At 36.4% G+C, this 15,978-nt stretch overlaps 9 non-coding genes across 9 annotated transcripts; all 9 read right to left on the reverse strand.

Moving 5' to 3' along the window:
• Positions 1-37: 37 nt before the first annotated feature.
• LOC128009330 (5S ribosomal RNA) lies at positions 38-156 on the reverse strand. The gene has a single exon (XR_008181043.1). It is a non-coding gene; the product is annotated as a 5S ribosomal RNA (ribosomal RNA).
• Positions 157-667: 511 nt separating this feature from the next.
• On the reverse strand, positions 668-786 carry LOC128009331 (5S ribosomal RNA). The gene has a single exon (XR_008181044.1). It is a non-coding gene; the product is annotated as a 5S ribosomal RNA (ribosomal RNA).
• Positions 787-1,007: 221 nt separating this feature from the next.
• On the reverse strand, positions 1,008-1,126 carry LOC128003002 (5S ribosomal RNA). The gene has a single exon (XR_008175734.1). It is a non-coding gene; the product is annotated as a 5S ribosomal RNA (ribosomal RNA).
• A 630-nt stretch (positions 1,127-1,756) lies between these two features.
• On the reverse strand, positions 1,757-1,875 carry LOC128009333 (5S ribosomal RNA). Its single transcript, XR_008181046.1, has one exon. It is a non-coding gene; the product is annotated as a 5S ribosomal RNA (ribosomal RNA).
• Positions 1,876-4,457: 2,582 nt separating this feature from the next.
• LOC128005533 (5S ribosomal RNA) lies at positions 4,458-4,576 on the reverse strand. Its single transcript, XR_008178181.1, has one exon. It is a non-coding gene; the product is annotated as a 5S ribosomal RNA (ribosomal RNA).
• A 508-nt stretch (positions 4,577-5,084) lies between these two features.
• On the reverse strand, positions 5,085-5,203 carry LOC128009334 (5S ribosomal RNA). The gene has a single exon (XR_008181047.1). It is a non-coding gene; the product is annotated as a 5S ribosomal RNA (ribosomal RNA).
• A 7,131-nt stretch (positions 5,204-12,334) lies between these two features.
• Positions 12,335-12,453, reverse strand: LOC128009335 (5S ribosomal RNA). The gene has a single exon (XR_008181048.1). It is a non-coding gene; the product is annotated as a 5S ribosomal RNA (ribosomal RNA).
• A 221-nt stretch (positions 12,454-12,674) lies between these two features.
• On the reverse strand, positions 12,675-12,793 carry LOC128003004 (5S ribosomal RNA). Its single transcript, XR_008175736.1, has one exon. It is a non-coding gene; the product is annotated as a 5S ribosomal RNA (ribosomal RNA).
• A 630-nt stretch (positions 12,794-13,423) lies between these two features.
• On the reverse strand, positions 13,424-13,542 carry LOC128009336 (5S ribosomal RNA). The gene has a single exon (XR_008181049.1). It is a non-coding gene; the product is annotated as a 5S ribosomal RNA (ribosomal RNA).
• Positions 13,543-15,978: the final 2,436 nt, after the last annotated feature.

Genomic DNA, 15,978 nt, shown 5'->3' on the forward strand with positions numbered 1-15,978 from the left:
GCAAAATTATTATATACTAAGTGAAAAATTTCCAAAAAGCTTACAGCACCTGGTATTCCCAGGCGGTCTCCCATCCAAGTACTAACCAGGCCCAAACCTGCTTAGCTTCCGAGATCAGACGAGATCGGGCATAGCCAGGTTGGTATGGCCGTAAGCGAAGTCTGTTGCAAAGAGAGGGCTATTTAAAGACCAGCCAATCTTATCGCCAGTACATTATATAAGTAGGAAAGAAAACCCAAAAGCTTAAAGCACCTGGTATTCCTAGGCAGTCTCTCATCAAAGTACTAACCAGACCTAAACCTGCTAAGATTCAGAGATCGGGCATTGACTCTTTTTTTTTTTTTTTTTTTTTTTAATGAAAGATTATTATATAATTCGTGAAATTTTCCAAAAAGATTAAAGCACCTGGTATTCCCAGGCAGTCTCCCATCCATGTACTAACCACGCCCAAAGCTGCAAATATTCAGAGATCGGGCATTGACTCTATTTTTTGGCAAAATTATTATATACTAAGTGAAAAATGTCCAAAAAGCTTACAGCACCTGGTATTAACAGGCAGTCTCCCATCCATGTACTAACCAGGCCCAAACCTGCTAAGATTCAGAGATCCGGCATTGACTCTATTTTTTGGCAAAATTATTATATACTAAGTGAAAAATTTCCAAAAAGCTTACAGCACCTGGTATTCCCAGGCGGTCTCCCATCCAAGTACTAACCAGGCCCAAACCTGCTTAGCTTCCGAGATCAGACGAGATCGGGCATAGCCAGGTTGGTATGGCCGTAAGCGAAGTCTGCTGCAATGAGAGGGCTATTTAAAGACCAGCCAATCTTATCGCCAGTACATTATATAAGTAGGAAAGAAAACCCAAAAGCTTAAAGCACCTGGTATTCCTAGGCAGTCTCTCATCAAAGTACTAACCAGACCTAAACCTGCTAAGATTCAGAAATCGGGCATTGACTCTATTTTTTGGCAAAATTATTATAAACTAAGTGAAAAATTTCCAAAAAGCTTACAGTACCTGGTATTCCCAGGCGGTCTCCCATCCAAGTACTAACCAGGCCCAAACCTGCTTAGCTTCCGAGATCAGACGAGATCGGGCATAGCCAGGTTGGTATGGCGGTAAGCGAAGTCCTCTGCAAAGAGAGGGCTATTTAAAGAGCAGCCAATCTTATCGCCAGTACATTATATAAGTAGGAAAGAAAACCCAAAAGCTTAAAGCACCTGGTATTCCTAGGCAGTCTCTCATCAAAGTACTAACCAGACCTAAACCTGCTAAGATTCAGAGATCGGGCATTGACTCTTTTTTTTTTTTTTTTTTTTTTTAATGAAAGATTATTATATAATTCGTGAAATTTTCCAAAAAGATTAAAGCACCTGGTATTCCCAGGCAGTCTCCCATCCATGTACTAACCAGGCCCAAACCTGCTAAGATTCAGAGATCGGGCATTGACTCTATTTTTTGGCAAAATTATTATATACTAAGTGAAAAATTTCCAAAAAGCTTACAGCACCTGGTATTCCCAGGCGGTCTCCCATCCAAGTACTAACCAGGCCCAAACCTGCTAAGATTCAGAGGTCGGGCATTGACTCTAGTAGGAAGTAGGAAAGAAAACCCAAAAGCTTAAAGCACCTGGTATTCCTAGGCAGTCTCTCATCAAAGTACTAACCAGACCTAAACCTGCTAAGATTCAGAGATCGGGCATTGACTCTATTTTTTGGCAAAATTATTATAAACTAAGTGAAAAATGTCCAAAAAGCTTACAGCACCTGGTATTCCCAGGCGGTCTCCCATCCAAGTACTAACCAGGCCCAAACCTGCTTAGCTTCCGAGATCAGACGAGATCGGGCATAGCCAGGTTGGTATGGCCGTAAGCGAAGTCTGCTGCAAAGAGAGGGCTATTTAAAGAGCAGCCAATCTTATCGCCAGTACATTATATAAGTAGGAAAGAAAGCCCAAAAGCTTAAAGCACCTGGTATTCCTAGGCAGTCTCTCATCAAAGTACTAACCAGACCTAAACCTGCTAAGATTCAGAGATCGGGCATTGACTCTATTTTTTGGCAAAATTATTATATACTAAGTGAAAAATGTCCAAAAAGCTTACAGCACCTGGTATTAACAGGCAGTCTCCCATCCATGTACTAACCAGGCCCAAACCTGCTAAGATTCAGAGATCGGGCATTGACTCTATTTTTTTGCCAAATTATTATATACTAAGTGAAAAATTTCCAAAAAGCTTACAGCACCTGGTATTCCCAGGCGGTCTCCCATCCAAGTACTAACCAGGCCCAAACCTGCTTAGCTTCCGAGATCAGACGAGATTTTTTTTTTTTTTTTTTTATTTTTTTTTTTTTTTATTAACAAATTTAAAATATTTCATTAAAAACATTGTACACATTTTCCACAGAAGCATAACAAACAAAAACAATAATTATTTGCCACAGGTTTGATAAAAGCCATTTCTCTAAACACCAAACACATTTATTTCACTTTACATTCAATAAATAACCTTTTATCTCCATTTTTCTTTTTGAAATACAATTAAGGCATTAGCATACCATGATACAATGTATAAAAACATTATAATAATAAATAATAATACAAATTTAAACCAAACATTGTATTCTTAGTCTACCTCCTCCTCCTCATCTTCCCTCAACACTTGAAATTTATTCTCAAACAAATGTTTCCCCTTATTGTATTTTTCCCTAAAATGTCTTTTTTTTCTGGCCACATTCACATTTGGTATTACCTTAAGGGTTCTCCTTCTTAATGTCACCCTTTTGTCCTTTCTATCATCCATTCTGTCCACTCCTTTCTCCTCTTCAGTTATCTCTTGCATTTCCTCCTCCTTTTCTTTTAGTCCTTGGTTCTCCATTTCCTCCAATGCCCCTTGTGTTACTTCCTGTGATGTCAATATTCCTTTGTCCATTTCTCCTTCCAGCCTTTTCTCTTCCAATTCCATTTCTTTCTCCTCTTCAGTTATCTCTTGCATTTCCTCCTCCTTTTCTTTTAATCCTTGGTTCTCCATTTCCTCCAATACCCCTTGTGTTACTTCCTGTGATGTCAATATTCCTTTGTCCATTTCTCCTTCCAGCCTTTTCTCTTCCAATTCCTTCTTATTTTCCACAATAGCCTCTTTATTCACACCATCCTCTTCCTCATTCTCTCCACCATTTTGTAATTCAGTTTCTTTTGACATTCGCCCTCCTACACCTTCTGACTCTTTATTTTGAATTTCATTCTCCATCCAACACTCACATCTTATGATCACCTTTCTGCAATCCGGGCACTTAATTGCATCGCAATCCCTTGCGTAATGACCCTGGCCATTGCACTGATGACATTTAAAATCTGGACAGTCTTTGAACACATGTCCCGGATTCATGCACAATCGACAGGTTTTAACCTGACGATCATGCATGATCCTGAAATACTGTGTTCCCTCCTCCGTATCAAACTTTGTACTGTATGGCAGAGACACTACTTCTTTAGGAAATTTCACCCTTAGGTACCTTGTACCATCCGCAATGTCTGTGCCTGGATACATTCTTCTTATGATGTCTGAAACAGGTGTTACGCCCCAATTTTGTAATTTAATTAAAATGTCAGAGTCCTCAATATAGGCTGGCAAATGTATGAAAGAAACCACATACTCCCTTGTTTTCAGTTGTCGAATCTCACACAGTTTTCCTTTTATCATTAATCCTTCATCTAATCCATCGCACGCCTCCCTGTTTATCAGTGTAATTTCATATTCTTTTACTTGCCTTGGTCTGACTGCTAGAATCTTTCCTCCTCCAATCCTTTCGTTCACTGCTTTGATAATGTCCTCTGCTCTTGCATCTCTCTGATCCGCCATGTCAACAATTACTGTAGCCTCTTTAGAGTAAATCCTCTTGTTATAATCCATTCGTCCTTGTCCATCTCGTTGTTCTTTATCCATTTCTTTGTCTGTTAGCACTCGTCTTCCTCCTGCCATGTCCACTTCTTTGCCATGTAATCCATCCATTTTTCAAACAAAAGAAAAATTTCTCCCCAGACAGCAAACTGCTGCTGGGAAGTATAAAAACTAAAACAAACAAAAATCAATAAGTTGCAAAAGAAATAAATCTTTACGCAGATAAAACAAAACAAAAAACACAAGGTGAGCCTCTCTCACCTACTGCCTACTACAAACTGCCAACTCACTTCCTGTGTGGCTCACTAGCGTTGCCAGGTTGGTTTGGCCGTAAGCGAAGTTTGCTGCAAAGAGAGGGCTATTTAAAGACCAGCCAATCTTATCGCCAGTACATTATATAAGTAGGAAAGAAAACCCAAAAACTTAAAGCACCTGGTATTCCTAGGCAGTCTCTCATCAAAGTACTAACCAGACCTAAACCTGCTAAGATTCAGAGATCGGGCATTGACTCTATTTTATGGCAAAATTATTATAAACTAAGTGAAAAATGTCCAAAAAGCTTACAGCACCTGGTATTCCCAGGCGGTCTCCCATCCAAGTACTAACCAGGACCAAACCTGCTTAGCTTCCGAGATCAGACGAGATCGGCCAAAGCCAGGTTGGCATGGCTGTAAGCGAAGTCTGCTGCAAAGAGAGGGCTATTTAAAGAGCAGCCAATCTTATCGCCAGTACATTATATAAGTAGGAAAGAAAGCCCAAAAGCTTAAAGCACCTGGTATTCCTGGGCAGTCTCTCATCAAAGTACTAACCAGACCTAAACCTGCTAAGATTCAGAGATCGGGCATTGACTCTTTTTTTTTTTTTTTTTTTTAATGAAAGATTATTATATAATTCGTGAAATTTTCCAAAAAGATTAAAGCACCTGGTATTCCCAGGCAGTCTCCCATCCATGTACTAACCAGGCCCACAGCTGCAAATATTCAGAGATCGGGCATTGACTCTATTTTTTGGCAAAATTATTATATACTAAGTGAAAAATGTCCAAAAAGCTTACAGCACCTGGTATTAAGAGGCAGTCTCCCATCCATGTACTAACCAGGCCCAAACCTGCTAAGATTCAGAGATCCGGCATTGACTCTATTTTTTGGCAAAATTATTATATACTAAGTGAAAAATTTCCAAAAAGCTTACAGCACCTGGTATTCCCAGGCGGTCTCCCATCCAAGTACTAACCAGGCCCAAACCTGCTTAGCTTCCGAGATCAGACGAGATCGGGCATAGCCAGGTTGGTATGGCCGTAAGCGAAGTCTGTTGCAAAGAGAGGGCTATTTAAAGACCAGCCAATCTTATCGCCAGTACATTATATAAGTAGGAAAGAAAACCCAAAAGCTTAAAGCACCTGGTATTCCTAGGCAGTCTCTCATCAAAGTACTAACCAGACCTAAACCTGCTAAGATTCAGAGATCGGGCATTGACTCTTTTTTTTTTTTTTTTTTTTTTTTAATGAAAGATTATTATATAATTCGTGAAATTTTCCAAAAAGATTAAAGCACCTGGTATTCCCAGGCAGTCTCCCATCCATGTACTAACCACGCCCAAAGCTGCAAATATTCAGAGATCGGGCATTGACTCTATTTTTTGGCAAAATTATTATATACTAAGTGAAAAATGTCCAAAAAGCTTACAGCACCTGGTATTAACAGGCAGTCTCCCATCCATGTACTAACCAGGCCCAAACCTGCTAAGATTCAGAGATCCGGCATTGACTCTATTTTTTGGCAAAATTATTATATACTAAGTGAAAAATTTCCAAAAAGCTTACAGCACCTGGTATTCCCAGGCGGTCTCCCATCCAAGTACTAACCAGGCCCAAACCTGCTTAGCTTCCGAGATCAGACGAGATTTTTTTTTTTTTTTTTTTTTTATTTATTAAAAATCACAAAATAAAAACATTAACAATACATCACCACAAATATTTAAACATCTTCCAGTAACAGAACTTCAAAACCAGTCCAAGTTTTAACAATGTATGGATTATTCCTTGTAAAACATTTTTCAAACATTTCCATATTCTCAAGCATTTTGCAATAGTCATATAAAACTTGTATTTCCTCCATCATGATCTGTTTATATAATAACTTTATCGCTATTTATTTTTTCTTTTGTTTCATTATATTTCTCCTTCTCCATATTGCAAATCTTGCAAGCGTTAACATAAAATTTAGAGCATAGTTATTTTTTGTCCTTCCATTGAAGCCAAATAAAAGCAATGTATCCCATTCTTCCAATGTAATCTTGTCATTATACAGAAAATCACATACCATCTTTTTTAACATTTTTATAAAATCACTTAACTTTCTGCAATTTAAAAATAAATGTAATACACCTTCCTTTTTCTCCAAACACACTTTGCACATTTCATCTTGCGCTAACCCAATTTTACTTAAAATAATTTCTGTCATCACACAATTGTGTCTTAATAAAAAATCAAAATTTTCCAAAACCGGACTTTTAAAATTCAATCTTACATTTTTCCATATATTCGAAGCATCAAAATTGTCAAATAACTTTTCCCAATATTCTATTGCTTTAGGCTTTACAAAAACAGTCTTACTTAAACAGGTATAAAACATCTTAATGACACAATCATTAAAAACAATCTTATCATCCCCTGCTTTTAAAAAAACCTTTGGTTTTTCATTTTCGGTTTCTTTTTCATTATCCTCAATATTTTTAATCCAATGTTCTGGCAATGCTAATTTTAATTTTGTATATTGTTCTTCAATTTTCCCTTTGTTTTCTATATCTTCTATTTCCTCAAGTGAATCAATTATTGCTTGTGTAGGTAAAAATCCAGGTTTCACTTCATATAAAATGTCTTTTACTTGTCTAAAACCTACTGCGTACCAGTTTTCATAAAACATATGCTTTTTGCTTTTATTATTTTGATTTAAAAATAGGGGTTGCTGCAGGTACTGTTTTCTCCCTTTAATCTCTACGTACACATTTTCATAAAACATTTTCCAGCTTCTCAACAATTCTTTATAAAACTCTGGTATATTTTCTATCATATTATCCTTAAAAGCCATCCATAAAAAATCATCTCCTATTTGTCCGCATTTATTAATAACATAATTCATGACACTTTTCCATGGAATGTTGTCTTTGTTAAAAAACTTTTTTACTGTTTTAATTCTCATGCTTTTCATTCTCAGCCATGGATCTATTAGTCCTAATCCTCCATCTTCCACCTTTCCAATGATTGTGTTATATGCAATTTTAGATGGCTTACCATCCCAAAGAAACTTTAAAATCATAGTTTTTATTCTCTTATATACCCATATTGGTAAACTAACAACACTTAAAACATACCACATTTTGGATAAAAAAAGAGAATTCAAGACAAGGACCTTCCCTTTTAGAAACAGTACTCTCTGTTTCCAAAAATTTAATCTTTTTTCCATTTTGTTTACAGTTTCATCCCAATTTATTTCTCTAGTTTTAATTTCATCAGATCCAAGTGTAATGCCTAAAATTTTTATATTATTCTTTTGCTCTTTTAACTGCCAATTTCTTTTTGAAATGTCCACTTTTCCAATCTTAATATATTCAGTTTTTTCCTTATTTACTTTTGCACCCGAACCTCGACAGTATTTATCAATAATTCCCATAGCCTTTTCAGCACTATTAAAATCTTTTAAAATCAGAGTAGTATCATCTGCATACTGAAACAATTTTTGTTCTATTACATTGTCTTCTATTAAAAAACCTTTTATTTCTTTTTCTCCATTTATTGCTAAACCTAACGGTTCAGCAACTAAAGTATATAATAAAGCTGATAAGGGACATCCTTGTCTTATAGATCTAGATATTCCTATGAAGTCTGTTAAAAAACCATTTATTTTAAAACAACTAAAAATATCTGTATAAAAACATTTCATCCACTTTATAAAATTATTACCAAAACCAAACTGTTGAATTAAATCAAATAAATATTTGTGCTCAACTCTGTCAAATGCCTTTTCTAGATCTATACTGATTAAAAAACCATCACTCTTTTTCTCTTTTATGTACCAAATTAAATCTCTAATGCTTGTTACTGTATCCACTATATCTCTTCCTAATACGCCATATGCTTGATTAGTTGTAATGATGTGGGGAACTACTTTTTTAAGTCTATTCGCTAAAATCTTGGCCAATATTTTATAATCTGTGTTGAGCATACTTAATGGTCTGTAATTTTGTAAATCATCTTTATTCCCTTTCTTTTTATAAATTATTTTAATCATTCCCTTCTTCATACTCTCACTCAATTGTCCATTCTTAAAAATGGCTATGAAAAGATCTTTCAAAATAGGTATTAAAACATCTTTAAAAACCTTATAAAATTCAGATGATAAACCATCTAAACCAGGACTTTTCCCATTACTTAATTGCATTATAGCTTCATTTATCTCCTCTTCTGTTATATCACTATCACACATTTTTTTATCATCCTCTTTTACTTTAACTTTGATTTGATTTAACAAAAATACTTCATCTTCCTCATTAACTCCCTTTTTCTTAAATAAAACACCATAAAAATCCTTGACCTCTTTTAAAATCCCTTCTTTATCTTTTATATTTTTACCTTGCATTGAAACATTCTTTATTAAATCAGCTTTTTGTCTATTCTTTTCTGCATCATAGAAAAACTTTGTACTTCTTTCCCCTTCCACTGTATTTCTTATCTTACTTCTTATTCTAGCACCCACACATTTGTCCTCTTCCACTTTTTTAATTTTCTCTTCTAATATTACTATTTTCCTAATATCCGTATTTCCTTCAGTTATCTTTTTCATTTCATTTTCCCATTCTTTATTTAGTTCCCTTTCTTTAGCTCTTTTTGCTTTCTGTATTTTCTTAGAACATTCAATAGAAAAACTTTTGATATCTGATTTTATATTGTCCCACCACACACATATTGCTTCATCATATAAAACATCATCTACACTATTAATAATTAGGTTTTCCATTTCCATTTTATACAATTCGTTCTTTAAAAGCTGTGTATTAACCACCCATACACCTGGTCCTCTTTCAACTCCACTAAAATCCATCATTACATATAAAAAGTCATGATCACTCCCACTATACATTTTATAAAAAACTTTTGAAATAAAATGCTCAAATCTTCTGTCACATAAAATGAAATCTATTCTGCTTTGTTTTAAAATTGTATTTACCCACTGTCTTCTCGAATATTCTCTTTTGACTCTGTTTCTATCTCTCCATACATCTACAAATTTATGTTCAGCCATCATACATTTCAGTTCTTTTCTTCCAACATCAGCTCTATACACCATAAAATCTTCAACATCTATTCTTTCTAAAACAGTATTAAAATCTCCTATAACAATGACATTCTTCCATCCATTAATCAAAACACTCAATTCTTTAAAAAAAGTAACTCTTTCCATATCTTCATTTGGAGCATGTATATTACATATTGTTATTTCTTCTCCCCTATCCATAATTTTAACAGTTAAAATCCTTCCATTGTTATCTTTAAATAAAACATTCGTTGATTCTACTACTCCCCTTCTAATTAGTATTGCCAATCCTTTTTTCTTATTTAAATCATTACTGTACCATATTTCTCCATCCCAAAATTTTTTAAAATCATTAACTATTGTTTCATTCCATCCAGTCTCCTGTATACATAAAATATCACTTTGTTTTGTTAAATTTATTATATTTTCAAACTTCAGCTTAGATGACAGCCCTCTAACATTAATTGAGACCAAACATAAATTACTCATAATGAAATAAAAAAAAAAAAAAAAAACACAAACCAAAACAACCCATCATCTATATATGGTCTCTCTTAATGTCTAGGAATTTAGATCTACTTTATCTTCATTTAGCCTTGCTCTGTCTTCTCTTCTTAACTTTTGTTTCTTTAATACTTGTTTAATATTTATTTCTGATACTGTTATCAATTTACGTCTTCTGTTCATAATGTCCGTTGTTCTGTTTTCAAGCTCAAGGTTAATTTCATCAGTTTCCTCATCGCTTACCTCCTCTTTATTCCACCCAGCTGCAATTTCACTCGTTGTTGCACATTCATTTTCTTTCATTTGTCCATCATTAGCAACAGTTTGATGTGTCTCAGTCTCCATTGTATGCACTTCAATTTCTTTATCTGCGTTGTCCTCTCTCCTCGTGGAGTCCTCCTTTCCTTGCTTACTTAAATCCTCAGAAATCCCATTCACCTCCTGTGTTTCATCTTTCCTTCTATTTCTGCTTGTCTCCTCCATGTGCTCCTGCACCTCTATCTCCATTTCTGCATTGTCCTCCTCTTCAGATTCACATGTACACCTCATCCATGTCTTTTCACAGCTTTTGCACCGTGGGGCTTGGCAGTCCCGCGCAAAATGCCCCTGTTCCAGACATTCTCTGCAGGTATATTGAGGACAGTCCTTTTTTTCATGCTCTGTGCTTGCACATATTCTGCAAGTCTTTAGCTGGCCGTCATGAATTACCCTGAAGTATTTTGGTCCCTCCTCTGTGTCAAATCTCACATTGTATGGCAGAGTCACAATGTCCTGTGGGAATCTTACTCTTAAAAACCTTGTTCCATCCGCAACAGTGGTGCCAGGATAATATCTCCTTCTTAAAGGGAGAATAGGATTTACTCCCCAATCCACCAGTTTTTGAATGATTTCATCATCTTTTATGTAATTTGGCAAAAGCAAAAAAGAGACCATTCTTTCAGTTTTGCATAGTTTTTTGATCTCACAAAACTGTCCATCAATCAGTAGTCCATCTACTAGCTTGTCACAATCCATCTCATTCTCCATGGTTAGTTCATAGTCAAAATTACTTTTTTTCCTCAGTCCATACAGCTTTCCAAATCCAGTTTTCTCTTCCACTGCCTTTATTATCATCATCACAGATATTTTCTCTGGATCATTAACAGTCATAGTTAGCGTTGCTTCTTTTTTGTAGTCTCTCTGATATTTCGATTGGCTTTTTATCTTTTTCATTGTCTCATTTCTTTGAACTGCTTCTCGTCTTCCATCAGTATAATCTCTTGTTTGTTTACCTTGACTTGTATATAGCTCTTCTGTTCCTCTACTCCTTGCATCCATTCCATTCTTCTTTCTCCTTGTGGCAACCATTGCCCATGTTTCTTTGTCATCTTTAACCTTTCCGTTGTCCATTTCTTTGTTTCTTTCAGTGTAGTCGTTGTCCTCAGTCTCTTGGTCTAATATCCGTTCCGGTTCAGTAACTGTAATATCCGTCATTTTGAAAAAAATAAAACCTCAGACAGTAAAACTGTCTGAGGTTTAAACAAAAAAATAAATAAATTGAACTTATAAACTTTAAGTAATTATCAAAAGAAAACACAATAAAACAAAAAATAGGGGAGAGCCTTTCCCTCCCAAACTGCCACCTCACACTTCCTGGATCGTACCAACTCAGGGAATAGCCAGGTTGGTATGGCCGTAAGCGAAGTCTGCTGCAAAGAGAGGGCTATTTAAAGAGCAGCCAATCTTATCGCCAGTACATTATATAAGTAGGAAAGAAAGCCCAAAAGCTTAAAGCACCTTGTATTCCTAGGCAGTCTCTCATCAAAGTACTAACCAGGCCCAAACCTGCAAATATTCAGAGATCGGGCATTGACTCTATTTTTTGGCAAAATTATTATATACTAAGTGAAAAATGTCCAAAAAGCTTACAGCACCTGGTATTCCTAGGCAGTCTCTCATCAAAGTACTAACCAGACCTAAACCTGCTAAGATTCAGAGATCGGGCATTGACTCTTTTTTTTTTTTTTTTTTTTTTTAATGAAAGATTATTATATAATTCGTGAAATTTTCCAAAAAGATTAAAGCACCTGGTATTCCCAGGCAGTCTCCCATCCATGTACTAACCAGGCCCAAACCTGCAAATATTCAGAGATCGGGCATTGACTCTATTTTTTGGCAAAATTATTATATACTAAGTGAAAAATGTCCAAAAAGCTTACAGCACCTGGTATTCCTAGGCAGTCTCTCATCAAAGTACTAACCAGACCTAAACCTGCTAAGATTCAGAGATCGGGCATTGACTCTTTTTTTTTTTTTTTTTTTTTTTAATGAAAGATTATTATATAATTCGTGAAATTTTCCAAAAAGATTAAAGCACCTGGTATTCCCAGGCAGTCTCCCATCCATGTACTAACCACGCCCAAAGCTGCAAATATTCAGAGATCGGGCATTGACTCTATTTTTTGGCAAAATTATTATATACTAAGTGAAAAATGTCCAAAAAGCTTACAGCACCTGGTATTAACAGGCAGTCTCCCATCCATGTACTAACCAGGCCCAAACCTGCTAAGATTCAGAGATCCGGCATTGACTCTATTTTTTGGCAAAATTATTATATACTAAGTGAAAAATTTCCAAAAAGCTTACAGCACCTGGTATTCCCAGGCGGTCTCCCATCCAAGTACTAACCAGGCCCAAACCTGCTTAGCTTCCGAGATCAGACGAGATCGGGCATAGCCAGGTTGGTATGGCCGTAAGCGAAGTCTGCTGCAATGAGAGGGCTATTTAAAGACCAGCCAATCTTATCGCCAGTACATTATATAAGTAGGAAAGAAAACCCAAAAGCTTAAAGCACCTGGTATTCCTAGGCAGTCTCTCATCAAAGTACTAACCAGACCTAAACCTGCTAAGATTCAGAAATCGGGCATTGACTCTATTTTTTGGCAAAATTATTATAAACTAAGTGAAAAATTTCCAAAAAGCTTACAGTACCTGGTATTCCCAGGCGGTCTCCCATCCAAGTACTAACCAGGCCCAAACCTGCTTAGCTTCCGAGATCAGACGAGATCGGGCATAGCCAGGTTGGTATGGCGGTAAGCGAAGTCCTCTGCAAAGAGAGGGCTATTTAAAGAGCAGCCAATCTTATCGCCAGTACATTATATAAGTAGGAAAGAAAACCCAAAAGCTTAAAGCACCTGGTATTCCTAGGCAGTCTCTCATCAAAGTACTAACCAGACCTAAACCTGCTAAGATTCAGAGATCGGGCATTGACTCTTTTTTTTTTTTTTTTTTTTTTTAATGAAAGATTATTATATAATTCGTGAAATTTTCCAAAAAGATTAAAGCACCTGGTATTCCCAGGCAGTCTCCCATCCATGTACTAACCAGGCCCAAACCTGCTAAGATTCAGAGATCGGGCATTGACTCTATTTTTTGGCAAAATTATTATATACTAAGTGAAAAATTTCCAAAAAGCTTACAGCACCTGGTATTCCCAGGCGGTCTCCCATCCAAGTACTAACCAGGCCCAAACCTGCTAAGATTCAGAGGTCGGGCATTGACTCTAGTAGGAAGTAGGAAAGAAAACCCAAAAGCTTAAAGCACCTGGTATTCCTAGGCAGTCTCTCATCAAAGTACTAACCAGACCTAAACCTGCTAAGATTCAGAGATCGGGCATTGACTCTATTTTTTGGCAAAATTATTATAAACTAAGTGAAAAATGTCCAAAAAGCTTACAGCACCTGGTATTCCCAGGCGGTCTCCCATCCAAGTACTAACCAGGCCCAAACCTGCTTAGCTTCCGAGATCAGACGAGATCGGGCATAGCCAGGTTGGTATGGCCGTAAGCGAAGTCTGCTGCAAAGAGAGGGCTATTTAAAGAGCAGCCAATCTTATCGCCAGTACATTATATAAGTAGGAAAGAAAGCCCAAAAGCTTAAAGCACCTGGTATTCCTAGGCAGTCTCTCATCAAAGTACTAACCAGACCTAAACCTGCTAAGATTCAGAGATCGGGCATTGACTCTATTTTTTGGCAAAATTATTATATACTAAGTGAAAAATGTCCAAAAAGCTTACAGCACCTGGTATTAACAGGCAGTCTCCCATCCATGTACTAACCAGGCCCAAACCTGCTAAGATTCAGAGATCGGGCATTGACTCTATTTTTTTGCCAAATTATTATATACTAAGTGAAAAATTTCCAAAAAGCTTACAGCACCTGGTATTCCCAGGCGGTCTCCCATCCAAGTACTAACCAGGCCCAAACCTGCTTAGCTTCCGAGATCAGACGAGATTTTTTTTTTTTTTTTTTTTATTTTTTTTTTTTTTTATTAACAAATTTAAAATATTTCATTAAAAACATTGTACACATTTTCCACAGAAGCATAACAAACAAAAACAATAATTATTTGCCACAGGTTTGATAAAAGCCATTTCTCTAAACACCAAACACATTTATTTCACTTTACATTCAATAAATAACCTTTTATCTCCATTTTTCTTTTTGAAATACAATTAAGGCATTAGCATACCATGATACAATGTATAAAAACATTATAATAATAAATAATAATACAAATTTAAACCAAACATTGTATTCTTAGTCTACCTCCTCCTCCTCATCTTCCCTCAACACTTGAAATTTATTCTCAAACAAATGTTTCCCCTTATTGTATTTTTCCCTAAAATGTCTTTTTTTTCTGGCCACATTCACATTTGGTATTACCTTAAGGGTTCTCCTTCTTAATGTCACCCTTTTGTCCTTTCTATCATCCATTCTGTCCACTCCTTTCTCCTCTTCAGTTATCTCTTGCATTTCCTCCTCCTTTTCTTTTAGTCCTTGGTTCTCCATTTCCTCCAATGCCCCTTGTGTTACTTCCTGTGATGTCAATATTCCTTTGTCCATTTCTCCTTCCAGCCTTTTCTCTTCCAATTCCATTTCTTTCTCCTCTTCAGTTATCTCTTGCATTTCCTCCTCCTTTTCTTTTAATCCTTGGTTCTCCATTTCCTCCAATACCCCTTGTGTTACTTCCTGTGATGTCAATATTCCTTTGTCCATTTCTCCTTCCAGCCTTTTCTCTTCCAATTCCTTCTTATTTTCCACAATAGCCTCTTTATTCACACCATCCTCTTCCTCATTCTCTCCACCATTTTGTAATTCAGTTTCTTTTGACATTCGCCCTCCTACACCTTCTGACTCTTTATTTTGAATTTCATTCTCCATCCAACACTCACATCTTATGATCACCTTTCTGCAATCCGGGCACTTAATTGCATCGCAATCCCTTGCGTAATGACCCTGGCCATTGCACTGATGACATTTAAAATCTGGACAGTCTTTGAACACATGTCCCGGATTCATGCACAATCGACAGGTTTTAACCTGACGATCATGCATGATCCTGAAATACTGTGTTCCCTCCTCCGTATCAAACTTTGTACTGTATGGCAGAGACACTACTTCTTTAGGAAATTTCACCCTTAGGTACCTTGTACCATCCGCAATGTCTGTGCCTGGATACATTCTTCTTATGATGTCTGAAACAGGTGTTACGCCCCAATTTTGTAATTTAATTAAAATGTCAGAGTCCTCAATATAGGCTGGCAAATGTATGAAAGAAACCACATACTCCCTTGTTTTCAGTTGTCGAATCTCACACAGTTTTCCTTTTATCATTAATCCTTCATCTAATCCATCGCACGCCTCCCTGTTTATCAGTGTAATTTCATATTCTTTTACTTGCCTTGGTCTGACTGCTAGAATCTTTCCTCCTCCAATCCTTTCGTTCACTGCTTTGATAATGTCCTCTGCTCTTGCATCTCTCTGATCCGCCATGTCAACAATTACTGTAGCCTCTTTAGAGTAAATCCTCTTGTTATAATCCATTCGTCCTTGTCCATCTCGTTGTTCTTTATCCATTTCTTTGTCTGTTAGCACTCGTCTTCCTCCTGCCATGTCCACTTCTTTGCCATGTAATCCATCCATTTTTCAAACAAAAGAAAAATTTCTCCCCAGACAGCAAACTGCTGCTGGGAAGTATAAAAACTATAACAAACAAAAATCAATAAGTTGCAAAAGAAATAAATCTTTACGCAGATAAAACAAAACAAAAAACACAAGGTGAGCCTCTCTCACCTACTGCCTACTACAAACTGCCAACTCACTTCCTGTGTGGCTCACTAGCGTTGCCAGGTTGGTTTGGCCGTAAGCGAAGTTTGCTGCAAAGAGAGGGCTATTTAAAGACCAGCCAATCTTATCGCCAGTACATTATATAAGTAGGAAAG

Source organism: Carassius gibelio, chromosome B22, assembly GCF_023724105.1.
Source record: "Carassius gibelio isolate Cgi1373 ecotype wild population from Czech Republic chromosome B22, carGib1.2-hapl.c, whole genome shotgun sequence".
NCBI lineage: Eukaryota > Metazoa > Chordata > Actinopteri > Cypriniformes > Cyprinidae > Carassius > Carassius gibelio.